Source organism: Camelus ferus, chromosome 6 (assembly GCF_009834535.1).
Source record: "Camelus ferus isolate YT-003-E chromosome 6, BCGSAC_Cfer_1.0, whole genome shotgun sequence".
In the NCBI taxonomy this organism is placed as follows: domain Eukaryota; kingdom Metazoa; phylum Chordata; class Mammalia; order Artiodactyla; family Camelidae; genus Camelus; species Camelus ferus.
The window spans coordinates 85,202,665-85,221,216 of NC_045701.1; the positions used below are offsets into that span (position 1 = coordinate 85,202,665).

The window sequence follows — 18,552 nt, forward strand, 5'->3', positions numbered from 1 at the left end:
CTGGGGCCACCCCACGCCAGTTGTTCAGTGAGCTCTCGCGAAGCTCACCCCGGTGCAGCGGGGCCTCCTCCTCCCGGTTGCCTCTCAATCTGCAGGCGCTTCACTGTCGGTAGGCAGGAGCCACCCGCGGAAGGCGGTCAGGGGCGCTGCGCTCGCACTGCGCCTCCTCTTCGGGCCGAAACCCACAAGTGTCCACAAAGCGCTAAACAAACAATCAGTAGCCTCGCGTTGCCCGGTGCAATTGGAATAACAAATGCGACGCACGCAAATTGCCCCCCTCGTGTTGCTAAGCGATTGTTTGTCGCCCTGCACGCACCGCTCAGCATGGGAGGACCAGGAGCGTCTGCAGGCGGCCGGCGAGCTCTTAGGTCGGAAATGCAGTAAACCCGCTCCTGATTTTCCTTATTATCACTCAAACACGATTTCACACAAAGCAATCACCACGCAGAAGTCTATGAAAATGTGTTTGTTGAGGAGTCAGTCGCCCTGGTAATAGCCCTCATTTTGTAAATATTAAAGAATAGATCAGCGGATTCCACATGCATAAGGTGTATTTGCGGTCCAGCATCTATCAGGACGCTTTTGCGCCGCGGTCATCGCTAAATTGATTCATAGAGCGTAGATTAAATTGCTTCTCTGATTTAAAACAGAGTGCCCAAGTTTGGAGTGTGCATCTGGGTATCTCCTCCTGCCCGAAGATATTTTCATCACGGAGAAAACCGTTGCCCCATTAGCCTTACACACACACATACACACATCCATGACTTTAAAAAAAAAAAATCATATACGGCCCCAACTTCTTACGGTTCGTTCCAGGAACTTTCTTTTATTAATTCTTTCAGCCTCTTGACCGATCACGGAGCAGAGTTCACAATCGGATGCGTTTAAGTAGGATTTTTCGTGGCATGTGCAAAAAGCTGGTGTGTCCATTTCAAAGGTACAGAGCCCCCTCGCAGGGCGAATTAGCCGGGTCCGAAGAATTAGGAACAATGAGCAGACCCGGCCGTGGCCAGTGCGCAGCATAGAGACGTGCAGTCTGCACAACGCTCAACAGTTTTATTGTTTGTATTTGGACTTAGAGAAAAAAATCCAGTGTCTCAGAACTAGTGTTCAAAACCCACTCCATCGCCCTGCTGCTCTCTCAAGGACACCTTTGGGAGCCCCAGAGGATTTTCCGGGTGAGATTGAGTGGATGGAGTTGAACACCACGCAAAATGCCACCCCACTAAGGGGCAGCGCTTGGGGGGGCTGGGTCTCCCGCATTTCAGCAGGACTTAGAGACGCTTACTAGCTGAATTCTGCTAGAGGTTTTGGAACATTCCAAATAAACCCACGTAGCCCCTGAGGACAAAATAATCAAGGTGTTAGGAAAACTCATAACACTGGGGGAGAAGAAGAGGGTGTCGAAAAATGACGCATTCCCAAGGCATCAGGGGGAAAAAAATAGCTCCAATTTTCCAGGGTTGCAGAAATCCGCTTTCAGCTGAATTATTTACCAAAGTTTGTTTCAAAGTGACTGCACCGTTGCTTTTGCAAATCACAGAATGCAAATGACGATAATTTGTTCTCCGTGGAACTTTCTCTTGAAATGATTAGCAAAGTCAGTCATTTGAAAATGAGAGCGATTGCACAGACTGTTCGCGAAGCCCCTCGCTAACCGATATCAGCTTCTAAAGTTTTCATTCATGTAAACCTCATTAATGAAGATCTTTTATTTAAACGTCAAGGGGATTTGAAATTTAGAGTAAATTATGAAGCTTGTATGTCTAGCCAAGTCATGGGTCAAATGCATTTGTGAAAAACTGCTAAAAGAGCATATGGTTTGGAATTTTTCTACAATGACTAGTGTTTAAATAAATTGCTTGTACTGCTTAACTTCATGTGTAATTTTGACAGAAATTGGCCTATAGCCTTTTGATATGTAAACATTTCAGCCTTTTATGCGGCATAAAAAAGACACTTGCTTTTTAGGATCAGCTCAGGCAGTCACCCTGTAATTCAGAAAGCTGGCACCTACCATTACATTCTTGCTAGATTTCAACTTTCAAGTGGCAGCCTCAGGGAGGAAAAAAAAAAAAAGGAAGGCAAGAAAGAAAGAAAGGGGATATTTCAAAAGCAATGTCCATTTGGGATTAAAAGCTGCAAATGAGGTGAGAACGTGCCACTTACTATCTGAAAGAAATGAATAAACCATGGTTATTAAAGAACATTTTCTGTCATCTTTCTTTAAGCCAGCCCGTCTGAGGGAACACTTAAGCAGGGCTGAGACTGACTGGCATGTCATTAAATGCTTGTCTTAGTCCAACACACAAATAGGTGTTAAAGATCTAGGTATCATTCCAGGATTTTACCAGCGAAATGACTCCGTGTCACAGAACCCATTAAGATGCAAAAAAAATCACTCAGTCTCCAAAGAGAAGCATCCTGAGCACAAAACCGTTGAACACAAATGGCAAGGGGGTTTTTCTGGGTGGGAGGCTCTGGCTGGGGGCTGTGAAGCCCGGGGCAGGGCAGTTTGGAGACCACTCTGGGCTGCCAGGATTCCTGAAGCAGATGAATCTGCATAAACCCATTTGTTGCTAATATATCCGTCTCCCATAAATCAGTGTTGGAATGTGGATTGGAAGGTGGATCACCCTAGTGCTAGACGGGGCCACACATTGACTTCCTGCGTGCAGTGGCAGGACGAACGCTGTTCCTTCCCCTCTCCGGGTCCTGGGTCCTGCCCGTATTTATACTGCAAGTCAGCTTTGTCATATACAGACTTTCTGAGAGACATCACCCCTTCTGTGAGGTTTTAGAGGAACTGGGGGGAAATAGAACACTCCGGAGGCAATGGAGGGAGACCTGTTTCTTTGTACACAGTTGAGCTTTCAGAGCAAACTGAGATCCTCTTTATATAGAAGATCATGCTGGGGGAAATGTAATTAAGAAAAAGACTCACCGAGAGAGACTGGAGGAGGTATTTACATTTTTTATGCATTCCAACACATCATATTGTGGTCAGCAAACCAGAAAGAAAGGGACATATTTCACGACATAAAGAAGGCACCGAGCGATTTTTTGTTTGTTTGTTTTTTCTAAGCCTTCTACATTCCTGTCTAACCTTTCTGTCTGTTTTGAAATGAATAAGGGTAATTTTTTTTCGTTTGCCATAGTTTTAAAGTCCTTGGAAAAACAGTTGATTTACTAATAAAATAGTTCCGTAGCTTTTAGCTTCTTAACTTTGAGAAACTTACCCCCAAAATGTGTTTGTGATCAAAGTTAGCTAGGCAAGATGTGTATTTTGGGTAAAAGAGAGACACTTAATACTTAAAAGATAATTTGGGAAATTGAGGGGGCTTTTTTTTTTTGAAGGAAAGAATATTACAAAATAAACTGAAAATTATAGGAAAAGACAGCCATGCTTGGGTGGCCACGTTACACGGATAAAACTGTGGATCTAGAAAGGTTAGTGTCAGTGGAGATATGTGTACTATGGGGCTTTGTTATTGTATTTCATCTTTTTAAAGAGAACTTGGTAGAATGGTCATTTGCTGGTATGTTATCTGAAGAGCTGGATTTGAAATGCATATGAGATAGCTTTGCTGATTCTTTTTAAACATCACAGTAAGGAAACTAACAAGCACGTTCCCAGATGTGTCTTGTCCTTCAGAGTAGTCACTGGAGGTGCTCGGACTTGCTCCAGCATCTCTGTTGGTCCGTGGCTGTGAATAGTTTTCTCAACTCCTGAAAGGGCATTTACTTGGGCCCATTAATTCCTGTCTGCTTTTTTAAGAAGCAGCCAAGACTTTCTTGCCCACTGCTTATGTGTAGAAATTAAGGCTTCTGAAGTTTCAATGGTCAGGCAGAGTAATGGGAAATGGAAACAAACAAACAAAAAAGCCACTTTCAGGGGTCACAGGTCGTGTCACCTGCTCAATCCTACCATCCAAAGAATCTGATGCTATAACTCAACTGTATCTTGGCCTTGCCCTTGGGCAGAGGGGCCTGAGCACTTACCAGCCTGTCTGGACAATTCAGACCAGGACTTCTCCACTCTGAAATAGCAGGGGAAAAAAGGAGGAGAATTCTCAGGAACAACCTCAACTTTCAATTTGTTTGATTTGTGTTAGGGCTTTCATTGTCTTTTCTTAGCCAGGAGATCAGGAATTTTGGAATCTACTACCTTCTGTGAGTACTCATATTTAAGACCCCCTCTCCCCCACAGCCCTTTACTCCTTCACTTCGCACGCTCAATCATATCTGAGCCGGTCAGTCCCAATACCAACTCCCTCGCCACCTCCTTTCTGGAGTTTGCGTGCATTTTCATGTCTGGGGTGTCTACCTGCAGCCAGGGACGAAAGCTGAATAATGCTTGGTCCACCATGCAGATTTGGTTTCACTTAGCAGTAAAATTCTTCCTGCAGACCAGAAGGTCTTGGGTTGAAAATCGCAAGTCCATCTCCCATGCCGTTGGGTTGTTTGCAATGTATGTATTATGCGGGTGGTGGGGGCAATGGTCTATTCACAGTAAAGAGATCTTCGGGAATTCGGTCTATGAGCCAAACACCGGACAGCTGAACTGAAAAGACCCCCTCTTGTCTACATGATACCTCACAGGTTTTTTCTTTTAAACAGGTCCCCAAAGAACATTTCACTCCCCTCTCAAAGGTTTGTAGATAGAGTCATTTTCTGCCTGCTAGGTCAACACAATATTTGCAAGTGAAATGATGACGTCAAAACATGTTCATGCCCAACTAATGACAATACTTTCTCCCAAACTCTAGAATTCTGAAATTATTTGGACTCAAAGTACCTCCAGTTGACTACGAGACGGGAACATAAGTTTTTGATAATACTATCCACATTCTGATTTAAGCCGTGGCCCTTCCCCCCCTCCCCCCCAAAAAAAACCCTCAAAAAGTAGCTTTCCAAGTTAAACTAGACTGGGGTGATCCAGTGAATGTTTGAGTTAAAATAATTTTGAAAATAACTCATTCACCGTTCAAGTCCTTCAATAAAAGAGCAGCAGCAGAGTAAGTTGCTTTGAAAAGCAACCCTGCTTGGCAGAGGGATTCCGGCACGTATGATGAAAAATGGATATTGAATATGTGTGGCGAATGCCCACCCCTCTATATTTCAGGGAAGTTCCTTATTGAATATTTCTCGCCCACAGAGCTGGAGTCACCGTGAAATCTCACCCCTTGGATCTTTGTTGGGGCTGAATGAGCCTCCCGACCTAGTAACAAATTGCCTTTCCGTGGGTTTGTGTTCTAAGTGAGCGCAGACATCTACCTCCTGGGGCATCAAGCCATAGACCCTCGCCATGGTCAGCTGTAGAAAGTGGAGCAAATGGGCCTGGCACAAAATTCTGAGGGTCTGGTCCCAAGGGTAGGGTCAAGGAGATTTCCATCTCTGTGTGCTCTGTGGATGGTCACTATTCTCCTGGGAGGTGGACTCTGTTCCCGTCCCATTACAGGTAAGACACCAAGACCAGGTAGGGTCATTATCTGCCCGAGGTCTTCCAGCTGAGGTCTGGATTCGAACTCACTCTGTGTAGCTCCAGAGCTACCCTCTTGCTCCCAAAGTACACCAGCTTTTGTAAAACAACTGAAATGCTCGGCTCCTTAGCTGGGCAAGCAAATCCTTTTGCTTCCTGTCGCCAAGTAACTTTCCTGCCTTCCTGACCCCGTTGTCTGTTGGGGCTGTAGCCACGTGGAGGGCTCCCGCTCTGTGCCGCTCCATCTCTGTGCCTTTGCGACTCTGTTCTCTCTTCCTGCTAGCTGTGCATGTCCACACTGGCTTCCCTGTCCGGCTGTGTGGACACTGCCTCTACTACTCTGAAGACCTGGGGGGAATCACTGGGACCTTTCTGTGTTCCAGAACTAGCCCTCTTGGAGTTGGAGGTGTCCGACCTGGGACCACATGGGCAGGGTCAGCATCGATCAACTCCGTATCTCCCACCAGCGACCCCAGGCCTTGGTGCGGTGGGTGTGCTAAATAACTCTTTGTGTAAGGAAAGAGTTCGTCTTCTCCTTTGTCCCCCACCCCACCTTCCAGCTTCTAGATCTCCTTAAATTCCAGGCCCAAGATTGTTAGCAGGACAGTGTTAATTAACCACAGTGGGTGCTCTCCTGAAACAAATGAAAGAAGAGGAGGGAGAGGGTCTGTCCATCTGTAGGTCGAGCAGTTCCCCCCAAGCTGGCTGGGGTCATCTCGCAGCTAGCATGCACGTAGGAGTGATCAGTCTGCCTCGCGTCCCTTCAGCCACACCTGTGTACACAGGCAGGGTGAGTGTCACCTTTGAACCCGAGGGCTGGCACACCAAGATGGAGGGTGCCATAGTCGTCCAGGTGGATCCTGAATGAAGATAGCATGAGGACTCCCCAGACCTGCCTGGGTTATGTCCCCACGGGAGCCTTCCTTTTCCCATCTGTGAAATGGAGCAATCAAGAAACAAACTGCAGGTTCCCTGTCGGCTCAGACACCTGCCGCTATCCAACATTAACCTGAGTTCTGGCTCCGTTCAGGGAAGACACATCCTGGTTTCCCAGTAGTACAGCCTGTGAGGGGCAGAAAGGGGCACACCCACCGCACCAAGGCCTGGGGTCGCTGGTGGGAGATACGGAGTTGATCGATGCTGACCCTGCCCGTGTGGTCCCAGGTCGGACACCTCCAGCTAGCTCCAGGCCACATAGGGGTGTGGGAGCAGAGCTTCCAAGATGCTTTCCTCCTGGCCTTGGGTAGTTGAAAAAGGCTGTCTCTTAGATACCTAAGCAGTGACATACATTGTTGGGGGATCCTCCTCCAACTTTGGGGGTCCTATTTTTAAGACCCTAGTTCCCACTCCCTGCCTCTCCACGCTGACAAAGCCAATCAAGGAAAGATCATTGCTTGGCCCGATGAAAAGAAGGATTCCAATGGTGGAACTCCAACACTGGCAGTGCATCTGGCGAGAGAGTAACGTGGAGCACTGGCAAAGCTCAGCCACCGCCGTCTGATTCCAGAACTTCTAACCCCCATGGTGGCAGCCTGGGAGAGGAGTCTGAGCCGCTGGCCCTGTGGGTGGCGTGGCGGCTACAAGTCCAGGCTCTGTTATTCATCTGACTTGCAGCTCTGGTGCCTACAAGCTGTGTGAATCAGAGAAGCCCTGTAACCTCTCTGTGACTCAGTCTTCGACTCTGTAAAATGGGGATGGGCTGACCTCCTTCTCGGGAGTTGTGAGGGCGCGTGGTGAGCATTCATCACACAGCGCGGGAGCACTTGCGGGCTTCCAGGCCTGAGCACATTAAGGGGCTTTTACCATTAAGGCCCCTAGCTCTCCTCCACACAAAAATAATGACGGAAGTTATGCATCAAGGGACAAGGAAGCCTAACTATCTGGAGCAGTTTAGATAGCGAGGCTGAAATCCTATCCTGGGAGATTTCCAAGGAAAATGGTGCTTCACTTAGGAATCACAGTTCTTCGCTACTTCATTTGATTCTCAAGTTAAAGCAATGGGGGAGGGGACACAGGGCAGGAACTGGTAGCAGCTTTCCTGATGAGGAAACTGAGGGCCAGAGAAGTCTAATTACTCGCTGGCTGGGCCTCCCAGTAGCCCTGGGGCTCCCACCTACCAGACCCCGGGTAGTGAAGCCTGGCCTTTGGCTCCTTCAAGTAACAAGCCACTCCAACTCTGCTTGGGTCAAAATCAAGGTGACTTCCAGCTGTGATGAGTCTGAAAAGCTGAGGGACCACTTGCTGGGAGGGTGAGGTCCTCCCACAAAACTGTACACGCCTATCTCTCCAGGGAGAGGTAGCCCTCAGCCCATCTCTGCCTCCCACAGAAGCTTGGGGAAGGGGCCAGTTTTTAGGTCAGAGTTCAGCTGAAACCCACACCCTCTCTCTCCTTCCCCCACCACCTACTGACAGGTTTAAGGACACTGCCTCAAGCCTGTTTGGGTGAAGCATATATTATTCATAGATTAACTAAGGGTTAAGATTTTAAGATCCCTTCCTTAGTAGATTTACCCTAGAAATCCCCTCCACTCTTACTATACACAAGGTCTGTGGACGGATGTTCATGAAAGATGATGAAACTCATTAGGAACAACCTAAACATTCACCAGTAGGTACTCATTAAGTAACCAGCACAAACTCATAGTGGAAACCCCATGGCCACTGAAGAGAATCAGGTAATGCACATGTAAGTGACATGGAAGGATCTCCAGGATGGATTGTAGAGGGACAGAGACAAGTCTTGGGACTTCCGCGTGGTATGACTGTGTGCGTGTGTGCGTGTGTATGTGTGTGTATTACATATACATAACCCAGCACTATTTTCTAGGGCTTCATAAATATACTTGTGTTAATATTTGGAAGGCAGTTAGAACAATGTCTGGAACATGGTGAGTCTGTATCTTGTTTGAGAAATAAGTATAAATGCAGGAAAAAAGATCAGGAATGTCCACTGTAAAACTCACAGTTGTGGTCCCCTCTTTGTAGGAGGGGCTGGGTTGGGGGCTAATGATCAAAGAGGAATTAAGCCTTATCGCTGATGTTTTGATTTTGCACAAAGACACAGAATTCATGTTTTACAGGTGACATTAAAATTAAATATATATCCATGCCCAGTATCTCCAAGACATGAAACACCTTTCCTGCTCTGCACAGGCAGCGTTAGAGAGAAACAGCACGGAGGCCAAACACACACCTTGAGATGAGACCCGCCTGCCACCCACTCCCCCATCTTCATTTCCTCAACTAACACCTCATCACAGGCAAACAGAATGCTTGGAAATGAGTCCCCCTTGCTAATGACTTAGTCCCCTGGCTTCCTGGACAGCAGCTGGGGATGTGGGGAGGAGGGGAGGGTTCCAAGTGGACAAATTACAGGTTTAAAGTCTAAAGACTGGATCTGAGTCTCCAGACTTGCCCCCTCGTATGTGTAAATCACTTCTCCTTCTCATCTCTATGGTGGGGACCCCAGTCTTTGTGTACCTCTTAATTGTTTTTTTTAAGGACACACATTTTATTGGATATAAAATGCTAAGTTTTGCTGTTTGTGCCACACATCTGCATGTGTGTGTCAGATTATCTTCTTAGAACATATCCCCGGGAGTGCAGTTATTTGGTTAAAGGCTATACACATTCAAAAGTTTGACTTTTTTTTTTCAAGTGTGTACCTCTTAATTCTTGAGGAACAAGTAGGGGTGGGTGTGATCATAATTAAAATTACAATCATCTTTGTCTCTTGGTACCTAACGTAGATGCTCAGTGGATATTTGTGGAACTGAGCTAAAAATAGTTTAAAGGAAATTGAATTAATGACAAAGGAATTGCTATTATAAAGCCTGAAATTAACATTCTGATTTTTCAAATTCATATTTGCATTGTACTCATTCAACAAATATTCATCGTTTACTTTTTATGCACTAGGCACTGTGCTACGTGCTAGAAAAAAGTGATGAATGTGAAAAAGTCCCTGACCTCACGGAGCTGACATTCAAAACAGATTGCTAGCAATAAAAAGCTATAGCTAAGGAGGAAATAAAACAGGGGATCTTAGCTGCTTGGTGCAGCGGACAGGAGCAGGAGATTTTTGTCACAGTTCAAAGTGTTGCAGTGAACAGAGCAATGTCTGAGTTACTAGGAGTCACAGAGACTTATAACTCAAGTGTAGATTAATCACATTTGATTTTTAGATATACGGATTCATAGACCCTGCTAGAGGTTCTTCTAGTGAGCCCACTCAATCTTCCATCGGGGAAGGTGTCAGTCTGCTGACAATCCTGAGGAATGTGACTTTGTTGCCATGAAATCTTGGACCAGCCATCATACTCAGACCAGGGCTCAAATCCCAGTTTCACCAACTCAGAGCAAGATAACTGGGGTGACAGGGCAAGTTATTAGGGCATCTGGGCCTCAGTTCACCTGTGTAAGATTGCTCGTTAGGACAACTTTCAGAGTGTCATTACATGGAGCAGAAGTTAACGTAGGTGCAAGTCCCTAACGCTCAGCCAAAGGAGGCTTTCTGGCCTAGACAGGAGGGGCAGGAAGCAAGACACCTGTGCTCCTACAGAGGCAGATCTGGGAAGGCACCCTGAGTGTTTAGATTTAGCATTTACCAGGGCCCTAAACACTTCTCGTTTCCAAGTCGTTGTCCAGATACGCAGTTCGACTCAGAACATTACCGAGGTCCTCTTCAAGGGAAGAAGAAAGATAAAGAGAATCTTGATAGTATTTCCTTATCTGCAATATCTTTGAAAGCCCTTTTATCTTGCATTAGTATCTCCACATGCACATGAGGACATTAAGTGATCACACAGATGGTAAGAAAGTAGCAGGAGTATCATGCAAACCCAAATCTGCCCAAAGCCTGTGTTCTTTCCACTCCACACCCAGGGAGGCGAGGAGGAGTTGCCGTAGGATGGAAATTTCCAGCGAGGGCTTTCAAGTCACCAAGACTTTCATCTGTTAGTTTGCTTGGCCAGGTGTTTTGACCTCCCCTGATGCCCGGTTTTTCCGTCTATAATATGGAGCTCCGAGTAGCCCTAGCCACATAAATTGTGGGGACTAAAGAAGCTAACTGTGAGTGGCTTTAGCGAGCATGATGGCCTGGAGGATGATGCGACGTGGAAACACACGGGCCTAAGTAATTCACAGAAGTTGGACTCTGTAGGTAGAGGAAGACACTTTATGTTGCTTATATTTTTCTTTACGTGCACATGAGAGTGTGATCTATGGAGACATAAGCCTCAAGATCTCATCACCTAAGAATGAAGGCGCTAAGTGGCTTTGTTTGCACAGACACCCGTGAAATCGTAACCTGGTGCTTAGCACACCATGGTGGAGTTAATTAAGAGATATGGTGAAATGATGTATCACCTCACTCTGGTCAGAATGGCCATCACTAAGAAATCCACAAACGATAAATGCTAGAGAGGGTGTGGAAAAAAGGGAGCCCTCTTACACTGTTGGTGGGAATGTAGTTTGGTGCAGCCATGATGGAAAACAGAATGGAGATTCCATAAAAAACTATAAGTAGAGTTATCGTATGATCCGCCAATCCCACTTCTGGGCATATATCTAGAGGGAACTCTAATTCAAAAAGGTACATGCACCCCAATGTTCATAGCAGCACAACTTACAATAGCCAAGACATGGAAACAACCTAAATGTCCATTAACAGATGACTGGGTAAAGAAGTTGTGGTATATTTATACAATGGGATACTACTCAGCCACAAGAAAGAATAAAATAATGCCATTTGCAGTAACATGGACAGATCTGGAGATTATACTAAGTGAAGTAAGTCATACAGAGAAAGACAAATATCATATGACATCACTTATATGTGGAATCTGAAAAAAATGACACAAATGAACTTATTTACAAAATAGAAGCAGACTCATAGACCTAGAAAACAAAGTTACACTTACCAAAGGGGAAGGAGGAGGAGGGATAAATTAAGAGTTTGGGATTAGCCAATACAAACTACTGTATATAAAATAGATAAGAAACAAGGTCCTACTGTAGAGCACAGGGAGCTATATTCAGTATCTGGTAATAACCTACTATGAAAAAGAATATGTATACATGTATATAACTGAATCACTATGCTGTGCACCAGAAATTAATACAACATGTAAATCAACTATAGTTCAATTAAAAAAGAGAGAGAAAGACGGTGAACAGGTGAAACCAGGATTTGACCCAGGTGCCTGACTCTGAATAGATGAGAGCAGCTGGCTGCCTTCTAGACCTTTCTGCATCCCATGGGCTCTGCTGAGCCTAGCTGAGAAAGGGTTGGTGGCAGCACTTTGTAAATTGCCCCAGGCGGTGTCCCCACCCTCCCCCTTTGCATGACTTAGGGAGAGAGGAGCGTGAAGAAGCTGGGCTGACCCCAGGTGTGGGATGTGGCCAAATCCCATTAGCTCTCTTCCTCTTTGCAAGAGGGCTGTGCGGGGCTGGAGTGCCCACCTGGGCCTGGGAGCCGGATGGCACAGGCCAACTGACAACCAGGCCAACTGCCCAGAGCTGGGAATCCGGCCCAGCAAGCCTGCTTCCAGCAATGGAAGAATGTGCTGGAAATCCAGGTAATGCCACTTATGGCTTGGGACATGGGGAGCTTTCTGCTGAGCAGCAGGCCCTCTGTGAGAAGTTGCTGACCACTGGCCTCCTGGGCTGGGGTAATGACGGGTGGGTCCCCCGCAGCCTTCCCTGCACCTCTCTGAGGGGGTTTCTGCTGGAGGGGACCCTGTTGAGTAGCTTGGCTCTCTGATCCTGGCTCCAAAAACTTTGTGTAAGTAACGAGTTCCCTGAAACACCAAAGAAACACCTTCCAGTTTGAGTCAGTTATCCACTCCCCAGGGTCCAGTGGAGTCTGCACCCCATCGGGGCTCACCCCCAGCCCACGTAGCAGTTTGCATTTCCTTCTCTCTCGTGGGCTCAGGTCCCCTAGAGGGTGGAAAGTCCACAGATTTCTGAGTCAGACTGACCTGGGTTCAGGTGTCCCCTCTGCCACTTGAAGCCATAAGATTGTGGATGAACCCCCTGAAGTTCGATTCAGACTCGCTGCACTAAAATGGGAATAAAGCCACACCTGCTAGAGCTGGGGCAGAGTTACGGCTGACAATGGCACTGGTGGCAGCATTCAGCATCCCTTTGGGGTTAGGGTTACAGGGTCTACTTGGGTCCGGCTTGGGTCTAGAGTGAGGTCAGAGTTCAGGGCCACCACTGGGAGCTTGATGAATCTTAGAGCGAGTTGGGATGGACCTCAGTGGCTGTGCCTCTCCCAGAATTGCTGTAGAGCTAGGAGGCCACTCAGAATAAGACCTTGGCATTCACGGTATTTCATCAATTCTGAGATGCACTTTTTTGTTATTCGTGTGCAAATAGATCCGATGTTAGGGTTTGACTTATGCCTATGGTGAGCCGTAGTTCAACTGGCAGCACATTGGTCTTTCCTTGTACACGTAAAATAATGGCGCGGCCGACGTCCCATGGCCTCTCTGGTTGGGAGAAACACTCTGTACTGTTGCTCTTGAGCCACCGGCCCTCTGCTGGTACATCAGTTTGCTCAGATGAGTCACCCAGCAAACCCTTCTGCTGTGCCTGAGGGCTCCGTCCCGACTCCAGCATGTGTCACATGGCATTTTCTGCTAACTACATTCATATTCATTCAGATTTTTCTTTTTTAAAAAAAATTTTGAAACAAGGAGATAATTCAGTTTATTTGTTTTAATGGAGGCACTGGGGATTGAACCCAGGACCTTGTGCATGCCAAGCACACGCTCTACCCCTGAGCTATATGCTCCCACCCCCTACATTCATCTTCTTTTATCCTCTTTGTATAAGCTCCTCTGGGGAAGGAACTGGTCTTCCTCTTTCCTCCATCCCCACAGGTTCTGGTCCCCCAGTGCCAGGGGTCTGAAATGACCCATGGAGTTAGTAAAAGCTGCCATTCATTGGGCACTTAAATAAACAAGGTATTTGCCAGAGGCCTTGTGTTTATAATCTCATTGACTCCTCCAAATAGCCCTCAGAGGGGGGTGTTATTATTATTATTACCCCAATTGATAGATGAGGAAACTGAGGCACAGAGAGCTTAAGGGGTTTATTCAAGGTCACTTTTTCAATAATGTTCTTGGGGTGTCTTTAAAGATAAATTTGAAAAATTGCTTTATCACAATATAATTCACATATCCCATACAGTTTACCCAGTTAAAGTGTACACTGATTTTTAGTATATCCACAAGATTGCATAACCATCAGCACCATCTAATTTCAGAACATTTTCATCATCCCATAAAGAAATCACATACCCATTAGCAATCAGTCATGCTCTCCTCCCCAAAGCCCCTGGCAAACACTAATCCACTTTCTATTTTTATAGATTTTCCTGTTTTAAACATTTCATATATATGGAATCATGTGGTATGTGACCTTTTGTGTCTGGCTTCCTTCACTTAGCATAATGTTTTCAAGGTTCCTCTATGTTGTAACATGTGTCATTCTCTTTTAAGGCTAATAGTCCATTGTCTAGATAGAGCACGTTTGGTTTATCCAGTGGTCAGTTGATGGACATTTGGGTCGTTTGCATCTTTTGGCTATTTTGACTAATGCTGCCGTGAATATTTGTGTGCAGGTCTTTGTGTGGACACAGGTTTTTGTTTGGAGTCGGGTATATGGGTCATATGATAACTCTCTATTTAACCATTTAAGGAATGCCAGACTGTTTCCAAAGTGGCTGTACTATTTTACCCATTCCCACCAGCAACGTATGTGGGTTTCAGTTTTTCCCCGTTCTCACCAGCACTTGTTATTGTCTTTGTTAACAGTAGTTATCCTAGTGGTGTGAAATGGCATCTTATTGTACTTTTGACTTGCATTTTCCTAACGACTAATGATGATAAGCATTTATTTATGTGCTTATTGGCCATTTGCATATTTTCCTTAAAGAAATCATCTATTTGCCTCTTTTGCCCATTTTTAAATTGGGTTGTTTGTATTTTTGTTGTTGAGTTGTAAGAACTCTTTATATAGTCAGGACACAAGTCCCTTGTCAGATATGCGATTTGTAAACCTTTTCTCTCTTTCTGTGGGTTCTTTTTACTTTCTTAATAGTGCCAAAAATTATTTCCAAAGTGGTTGTATCATTTTGCATTCCCCTCAGTGATGAATACTTACATATTTTTTAACCTTTATTTACCAGTTTTCAGACTAATAAGGTGATTCCTAGTTATACTCCAAGAAAGACCCAGTGCGTTCTTTTTTCCCCCCTTTCCTTGAGTGTCACAAATTCATGGATTTAAATTTATTTTATGTGTTTCAGTGTAGTGAAATTAATTTTCTTATTGATGCTCACATTTTCCATCTTTTGTTAATAGGAATCTTTCCAGATTTGCTCCTGAGTCCCAAATTGACATGGCCACAGTAGTCTTTCCTTTTCTTTCTTTCTTTTCTTCTTCTTCTTTTTGTTTTAAATTAAGGAAGGCAGGTAGGTTTTTGAATTCTTCCCATTGTGAGCTCGAACTAGGTATGTAGGTATCCTTCCTAAAGACATTCCCCTAATCCTGCTCCCTCTTAAGACCAAACTGCCCCCACCTCAACCCAGGACCACTCTCCTCCCAGCAGTGCACCCAGCAACGCAGAAGCCTGCCGTCCAGAGATGCAGCCTGCAGGCCAGAACCCTCATGGCCTTTCTCTTCACTGGCCTCTGCCCCCAGCTGCTCATGTGTGCCTGGCCATAGAGGAGCAGCCAGTATGTGCGTGGCTGTGTAGTGCAGGAGGGGCCAGGAGCAGCAATTGAGCAGATCAGATGTGGGTCTGGGGTGGGTGGACATGGTGGCAGGACCAGTCATGGCTCATGGATGGAACCATTGGACCCTGTGTCCTTCATTAATTCTTCTGTGCACGCTTTCTGTTCATGATATCTCTAGGGGCAGTTTCCAGCATGTCCTCAAGGCTCCCTACCTGAATGTGGTCCTTATCTAGGACTTCATTCAGCTCGCAGTCCTACAGTGCTCTGAGATGCTCTTCTTTCCTCCTTCCTCCTCCTCCTTCTTCTCCGCCTCCTCTTCCTTCTTCTTCTTTCCCTTCCTCCCCTCCCCCCCCTTTTCTTCTTTTTTTCTTATTTTTTAGATGGAGGTACTGGGGACTTGGGGATTGATCTCAGGACCTTGTGCATGCTAAGCATGAGCTTTACCACTGAGCTACACCCCACCCCTCCCCGGATGCTCTTCCGCCCCTTGACAGGCTGGAGATCCTTGTTCTGGGTGAACCATTCCAGGTGGTGGCCCACAGCCCTATGTGGGCCACAGGGACTGTGACACAGCTGTGCACCACGGCCCAAAGCACAGGCCACAGGACATCAGCATTGCAGCGCACATTCCTCCACCTGCCTGGTCCTCCACCACGTGTCCCCTCCAAGTGCAGTGCCCAGACCTCGCCCTGGGACTCCGCTCACCCGGACCCAGGAATCTTTCAAAGCTGCCTTGCTTTCTTGTATGACATGATGTTCCAGAATCATCTTATTCATTTCCTGCCTGACCTGGAATCAACAACCATCCCTGGTTTCTTTAAGTGAGAAGCAGCATTTAGAGACCACAGCCTGGGTACTGGGTGCTCGTTTATACTGGCTGGATATGGTTTCTAGGCCTTTTCAGTGGGTCTAGAGTTAACAGAGTTTAAAAAAAAATAAAGTTTTTTTTGTTTTTTAAGATAAAATACATCCCGAGTTTGTACTGATGCTTCTAATCCCAATTCAGGCTCTATTTAACCTTTCTAAACTCAGATTTCTATCTCCTTGTTCCTACGCCAAAATCCTGGCTCTCAAAGACCAGTGGAAGGAGGTAAGATAAGCTGATGAGAGAAGTGCTAACAAAAATAGCTGACATTTGTTGAATGATTATTATGCGCCAGGCCCCATCCAGTCCTCACAATCAGCCTAGGACCAAGGCACAGAGAGGCTGAGGAAGCTGCCAGGTCACACTGCCAGTTCAGGGCACAGCCAGGATTCAGACTCAGACAGCATGGCTCCAGGGCAAGCCCCTCTGCTCTTCCCTCCTTAACCACCTCCCTTTGTTTTAGGACGGTGGTCCTTGGAAGGCAGCCGGGGACCCAGGAAGAGGAGTGATATAGAGCTGAGAAATTGAGCGGAAGGAGGGATCACTTCCGCAGCAGGCTGGGGTGATCAGGAAGGCTTCTGTGATGTTCTGGGTTCAGGGACACAGTCTGGGCCATGGCAGTGACAGGTGAGGCCCGTCACACCTGGCGCACAGTAAATCATGTTAAGTCTCAGAAAGGTAAGCAAACCCCATCCACCACTGAACCATCACCCATTTTGGGTAACTGACTTGTGTTGTCTTATTCTGAGACTAGGAAGGGCCCTCTGTTCCAGGCCTTTCTCCCAACCTCCGATGGCCTCAGGTGCCCCTTGGGTTGTAAGTGAAGTCCTCCTTCCTGTGTCTGTGTCCTTTTAATAAGGACACGAGTCATCTTGGATGAAGGCCCACCCTAATGACCTCAGTAATCAAGTTAAAAACTCAGTTTCCTCCATGAAGACCCTGGCTCCAAATAAGGTCACATGTCGAGGTACTGGGGGTTGGGACTTGTAACATGTGAATTTGGGAGGGACGTATCAACCCATAACATTGGGGAATTGTCCTTTAGACAGCGCCTGTGAGCCGGGCAGAACTCAGGTTGCAGTGGACACCTCCAAGTGGCTAGGTTCCCCCTGAAGTCCCCCTCACTCGGCATTTCCCTGCCACTCCTTTTCTGTGTGTATGTGTGTGTGTGTGAGATGTGTGTCCTCTGTGCTGCATCTGCTTTGCCTCTCCTATCTGATCATGGACCGGTCCTGGTGGCAGGGACCACATCTTGGCTATCTTTATACCTTCCTCCCAATTCATGCTTTGCAGATTAAAACTTCTTACTACAGTGGAGCAGCATTTTCCGGGCTTTTATTTTAAGCAAAGTCAACTCTTCACCTGTGGTCCCCTCCTCTTTTATGTCTTTAAAAATAATTTGCAACCGTCCTAGTGAAAATTAATTCAGGGCACAAATCACTGATGGATGTTAAAACCTCTGGGTAAAAATTGGGAAAGGTGGTATTTATACAAAGTCTCACGCTATGTGAGGATGACTTATCCCACTACAGATTACGTATCAGTTACAAAAGGAGACCAGAGATTTCTTAATAATTAAAAAGGAGAAAACCTGGTAGGTACCACCTCAATCAGGGATTGCAGTTACCCCCACCAGGATAAGACCGACTGATGCCACCATTCTCACTGTGGGATGCGGTGGGTGGGTTACAGCGTTGCATATTTGCAAAACATTTTAAACTTAAATCTAACAATGAGGAATCAATCAGGCAAATCCAGATGGTGGAACCCTCTATAAAATAGCTACTCTGTAATATTAAAAAAAAAATGCCAGTATCACGAAAGATGAGGGCAGACTAAGGAACTGGTCCAGAGTGGGGGAGACTCAGGACTCGTGACAAGTAAATGCAATGTGAAATCCGAGTTTGCATTCCGGATTAGGAGAAAGTTGCTGTAAAGGATGTTACTGGGGAGATTTGAGTATGGGATGCATGTTAGATACCAGTATTGCAAAAAACGTTAAATTTCCTGAATTTCATAATTGTAACTATTATGTGAGAGAATGAACTTGTTCTTGAGACATACAGGCTGAAATCCTATTCAGGAGTAAAAGACCATAATATCTGCTACTTACTCACAAATGGTTAGTCAAAGTACTACCAGTGGGTGGAAAAATTATGTAAACCTTTGTTTTTTTACTGTTGTCTACTGTGTATTAGTGAGTATATCCCACATGTATGCATACATATTGCCATATGCAAAACCAGGTACCCACCACCTCATGCCGAAATCAAAGACTTTACGTGGATAATTTCATCTTACTCACTTTGGAAACTACACTGCCACTCCCAAGTAGGAGGCATCTCCAGGGTAAATATTTGCCACAAAAACAGAGGTATTGGCCTTAGGATTTGGAGTATGTTGAGGCTGAATCTTCCCCGTGGGTGGAAGAGAGAAGAACCTGGGGACTAGGAACCAAGC

General features: G+C 46.0%; 1 long non-coding RNA gene and 1 other non-coding gene across 3 annotated transcripts in view; one reads left to right on the forward strand and one right to left on the reverse strand.

The window, feature by feature from the left end:
- LOC116664395 overlaps window positions 1-18,552 on the forward strand; it is a 50,823-nt gene that overhangs the window by 2,721 nt on the left and 29,550 nt on the right. The window lies entirely within an intron of this gene.
- Window positions 13,209-13,282, reverse strand: TRNAA-GGC. Its single transcript has one exon. It is a non-coding gene; the product is annotated as a tRNA-Ala (tRNA).